Source organism: Apium graveolens, chromosome 2, assembly GCF_009905375.1.
Source record: "Apium graveolens cultivar Ventura chromosome 2, ASM990537v1, whole genome shotgun sequence".
In the NCBI taxonomy this organism is placed as follows: Eukaryota; Viridiplantae; Streptophyta; class Magnoliopsida; order Apiales; family Apiaceae; genus Apium; species Apium graveolens.
Genome location: NC_133648.1, coordinates 197,823,168 through 197,829,167, shown reverse-complemented (window position 1 = coordinate 197,829,167; position 6,000 = coordinate 197,823,168).

Below are 6,000 nucleotides of genomic sequence, written 5' to 3'. Positions count from 1 at the left end.
GTAGCCTAAACGGATAAGACCATCTTGGCTACCCGTTGAAGGAGTAGCTTTACTTAGCAATAAGTTTAGTATTGTAGCACATTTCATTCTCTGGATTCAAGTTGTAATTCTTAGATGTTGTAGGAAATTATCAGTCATGTTGACTACTAGTGGATATGCAAATAGGAGGGCTAATTGTAAATGTTTCATGCCTTGTAATTTTGTATAAGTGAAGAAGTATCAACTGATATTGAAGATCTTCAACGGATAAGAAATGAAGCTTCAACGGATGTTTCTAAAGCTTCAACGGATAATATCCATCAACGGATAAGTGCTTCACGGATAAAGACTTCAACTGATAATGCATCAACGGATAAAGCTTCAACGGATAAAGCCTCAACGGATAAGGCATCAACGGATGAAAGCTTCAACGGATGCTTAGTTCATTAGCAGTTGATAGTGACAGTTCATAAGCTGACAGAGGCACATGGGTTGACAGAGATAAACTGGAATGTGGAAGCCTCTAGGAGGAATCAAGAAAATGCAATATTTCCATTTTGGTGCAAACAAGGAAGTATTCAAAGATTAACAGCTAAGCCTAAATTGCATTGGATAGAGAAATGAAGAAGAAACATGTGAAGAGCCTTTTTAATTGTATTTTACAGTTTTGTCTTCACTTGTAAACTTGGTGATATATAAACCAAGAAGCAGCTAGTAGTTGGATGTGAATTTTCCAGAGTTGTTTAGAAAAATCCAGAGAGAAAATCATCTAGTTTGTACTAGGAAGCAACTGTGATTAAATTCTTTGAATCACAGATTTTCTGAAATAACACATCTCTGGTGGAACAACAAATCCACCAGAAAAGTTTTTAAATTCTCTGTGTTCTTTACATTTGTGTTTGAATATATATCTGTCTGCAATAGCTTCAAGCAATTCACACACACTTGCTCTCAAAAACACTTAGCCTTAGAAACTGCTCAAAACTTGAAAAAGTTTTGAGATTTACATTCAACCCCCTTCTGTAAATCTCATTGTTAGTCCACTGGGAATAACAATTGGTATCAGAGAAAGCTCTTAACATACAAAGAGTTTAAAGATCTATTCTACTAACATCATGCGTAAGAAGGATATTGGTGTAAAGATTCCAATCTTGGAAAGAGATAACTATCATCACTCGAAAGTGAAGATGCATTTACATCTTCTCTCTCAAGATGAAAGCTACATCAACTGCATTGAAAATGGTCCTCACATCCCTCACAAGGTGGCGACAGCTGCTACTTCAACAGTTGTTGTTGGACAGTCTATTCCCAAGCCAAAAGCAGAATGGACTGTTGAAGATATTGAAGAGGTTTACAAGGATAAGAAAGCCATGAACATTCTGTTTAATGGCCTAGATCAAGATATGTTTGACAATATCATTAACAGCCAAACTGCTAAGGAAATTTAGGATACTGTGCAGCTTATCTGTGAAGGCACTGAGCAAGTTACAGAAAACAAAATGCAGCTTCTCATTCAACAGTATGAATATTTTCATTTTGAAGAAGGAGAATCATTGAATGATACCTTCAACAGATTTCAGAAACTGTTGAATGGATTGAAGCTGTATGGCAGGGTGTACCAAGTTAAGGACTCCAATTTAAAATTTCTAAGGTCTCTACCAAAGGAATGGAAGCCTATGACTGTTTCTCTAAGAAATTCTCAAGATTATAAGGACTTCACACTTGAAAGATTATATGGAATTTTGAAGACATATGAACTTGAGATGGAGCAAGATGAGCTGTTGGAAAAGGGGAAGAGAAAAGGAGGATCAGTTGCACTTGTAGCTGACAGTGAGAATGTTGAAACCAGGTATGAGGAGAAGACAATGCCAAGTCTCAAAATTGGCACAAGCAAATCAGAATCAAACAAGGGTAAAGAGCAAGTAGCTGAGGATGAAAACAATTCCAGTCAGGATGACTCTAATGATGTTGATTAACATCTAGCTTTTCTGTCCAGGAGGTTTGCAAAGATGAAGTTCAGGAAAAATACAAAATTCACTAAGCCAAACAAAAACGTGGTGGACAAATCCAAGTTCAAATGTTATAACTGTGGCATTGGTGGACACTTTGCAAGTGAGTGTAGGAAGCCAACCTCTGATAAGAAGAAATTTGAGCAAGTTGATTACAAAAAGAAGTATTTTGATTTGCTCAAACAAAAGGAAAGAGCTTTTCTCACTCAAGATGATTGGGCAGCAGATGGAGTCAATGAAGATGATGATATGGAATATGTCAACCTAGCCCTGATGGCTAATTCTGATGAAAATGAAACTAGTTCATCAAGCAACCAGGAAACTTGGGTACCAAAATCAACTTGATTGATTTTGTTGTGTGCAGGGAAAAAGAAGGAATCTATGGTACTTGGACAGTGGCTGTTCCAAACACATGACAGGAGATTTCACCCTGCTCACAGAGTTTAAGGAGAGAGTTGGCCCTAGCATAAACTTTGGAGATGACAGCAAAGGATTCACTATGGGATATGGCTTGATTTCAAAAGAAAATGTCATCATTGATGAAGTTGCATTGGTTGATGGTCTCAAACACAACTTATTGAGCATCAGTCAACTATGTGACAGAGGGAATACTGTTTCCTTCAATTCTGAAGCCTGTATTATCACAAGTAAGAAGGACAATAAAGTGGTTCTAACTGGAGTTAGAAAAGGGAATGTGTACTTAGCTGACTTCAACTCTACAGATGCAGAATCTATTACTTGTCTTCTCAGCAAAGCAAGTTCAGTTGAAAGTTGGCTATGGCACAAGAAGCTGTCCCACTTAAATTTCAAGACAATGAATGATCTAGTAAAAAAGGACTTAGTTAGAGGAAGGCCTCTAGTAGAATTCACAAGGGATGGACTGTGTGATGCTTGTCAGAAAGGAAAGCAAAAGAAAGTATCATTCAGTAAGAAGCTTGAATCTGCAATTGATGAACCATTACAACTGCTACACATGGATCTCTTTGGACCAGTCAATGTATTGTCAATTTCAAGGAAAAGATATTGCCTAGTGATTGTAGATGATTTCTCAAAGTTTTCATGGGTTTATTTTCTTGGATCAAAGGATGAAGCTAGTAAAATCATTATCAATCATATCAAGCAAGTCAACAATCATCCTGATTTCAAAGTAAGGAATATTAGGAGTGACTATGGAACTGAGTTCAAGAATTCAACCATGAAGTTGTTCTGTGAAGAAAATGGGATCATGCGTGAGTTCTCAGCTCCAAGGACCCCACAATAAAATGGTGTGGTGGAAAGGAAGAACAGATCACTAATTGAAGCTGCAAGGACAATGCTTGAAGAATCAAAACTCCCAACTTACTTTTGGGCTGAGGCTGTTAACTGTGCATGTTACACTCTGAATATTTCTCTAATCAATCAGGCAAAAGGCATGACTCCCTATCAATTATTCAAGAGAAGAAAACCAACTTTAAACTTTCTCCATGTCTTTGGTTGCAAATGTTACATCTTAAGGAATCAATCTGATCACAAAGGGAAGTTTGATGCAAAGGATGATGAAGGAATATTTGTTGGTTATTCTGCTGGAAAATCATATAGGGTTCACAATCTAAGAACCAACATTGTCATGGAATCTGTGCATGTTGTGTTTGATGATAAAAAGATTGATGGACTAAAAGATGAGGGACATCATGAAGGACTCAAATTTGACAATATTGAGATATATTGTGATGATTGTGAAGATGAGAATGATGAAGAAGGCATCTCAAGAAGAATTCAAAATCTGCCTTTGGATAATGCACGGAATGCTGCATCCGTTGAAAGTTATAATTCAGTTTCCGTTGAAAGAAGCAATGTAGCATCCGTTGAAAGACAAAATGCATCATCCGTTGAAGTTCATAATGAAGCATCTGTTGATCACAGTCTGTAAATGGATAATCAATTCACTTCATCAGTTGATAGAGCTCCCAATTCCTTTCAAAGGATCAGCAACTCAGGGGGAGTTTCAACCAATCAACATTCTATCTCACATCATGACAATACTGAGGCAACCTCATCTAGAGCTAATCTACCACCTCAAAGGAAATGGACCAAGAATCACCCTTTTGAACTGATCATTGGTGATGCTACATCTAAAGTGAAAACTAGAAGGGCTACTCAAGATGAATGTCTGCATAGTAGCTTTCTATCACAGGAGGAACCTAAGAGAGTACAAGAGGCTCTATTGGATCCAGATTGGATTTTAGCAATGCAAGAGGAGCTAAACCAATTTGAGAGGAACAAAGTATGGAAGCTGGTACCCAAGCCAAAGAACAAGAGTTCTATTGATACAAAATGGGTATTCAGAAACAACATGGTTGAAAATGGCATTATCATAAGGAATAAAGCCAGATTGGTTGCTAAAGGCTATTCTCAACAAGAGGGAATAGATTTTGATGAAACATTTGCTCCAGTTGCCAGACTTGAATCCATCAGAATCTTTCTAGCCTATGCAGCCTGTAATAACCCCAATTTTTGGAATTTTTGAAACACGGATAAATAGTAACTTTTGCTGATGATGCTGATTAAGGAAAATTATCAGACCACGCTACATAGAAGTACTTTTATGGAAATTCTAAGATCGTATTAGTATTCCATAAAGTAAACGAGTGTATGTAAAGGTCGTTAGAATTCGAATCCGGACACTTTGATTTTTCCCGAAAATCCACCAGATACCGAAAGAAATGAGTATAAGGTAACATGATTAAAAGGATTTAAATTCAAGAATTATAAGAGAGTATCATAAAAGGAATATAAAATATTGAGAAAGGTTTAGGGGAACCCAAGTAATAAGATCCCATATATGCTCCCTCAAACCACGAACGAGAACGAAAGTTAAGCGAACCGTAAAACAAATAAGCGACCAAGAGACAAGTTTGTACAAGAAGCCAATGATTGTGACATCATCAAACCACAAGGAAAGGACATGTGTTAAAAAGGTGACACAAGCATGGTGACATAAGCATGACAAAAAAATTAACCAAAATTTGCCATGTCAAAAAGGAAATCAACCAAGCAAAATATCATAACACAAAAATTAAAAATTTGACTTTGCTCATATGAAGAGAAGCTCTCGGCCAAAACAAACCCAGCAACTTGAAATTGTTATATCTCCTTCAATACTCACTCAAATATTGTGTTCTATAGCTCGTTGGAAAGGTATTGAGATGCTCTACAACTCTTGTTCACAAGTATCGTCCAAATAAGCATGGTAAGAACCTCATAGCTTGTAGGAGGCTCCCTAAGGCTTCCTAGCAACTTAACACCTACCAAGGAAGGTATAAACTTCAAACCATAGCTTTTACTTTTACTATTAGTGAGTTTGATGGTTGGTTTTCAAAATGAGAAGCATGATCTTTGATTATTAGTAGTTTGATTTGAAATTGGAGTGATTTGGTGAATGAATCTTGTTATAGTTAATAGAACTTGATTGTGGTTGGTTGAAATGAAGAATCTGGAGAATAAGGACTGGTATAGTATTATGTAGTTGAGGTTTTGATGTGTTAATAATTTTGGGTTGTTTGGTGAGGTTTTGGTGTAGTGAGAAACTTGGAAAACTCGTAAATATAGCTGTCGTAATGCCCGTTTTCCTTAGACTGCTGTACATGACTCTCGGACCAGATAACTCACTGACCAATCTTTAAATTTTCCATGTTTAGATAGATCATGTCGTAAGCTTCATTTTGGTATGTAGTTCGCTTAGATCCGATTTACGGTTTAGGAGAAACGACAGTTTTAAGTAACGGCGTTTCACGAATGAACCTTTACCCCTCACTTTACTTTGAGACCTTGGTTAAGGCCCTTAAATGATTAATTGGAGTATGAAACAATTATGTAAAGTGGATAGGCAGTTGGTAGAGTACTCGCGAAAGAATTGCCTTAAAATTCTTAATGGTTAATTTATTAAAAATGGTGGAGCCGAGGGTACTCTAGCGACTTAAGTGAATCGTTAAGCGCGAAAGCGAACATTAGGGCTCTAAATGGTTAAAGTCTA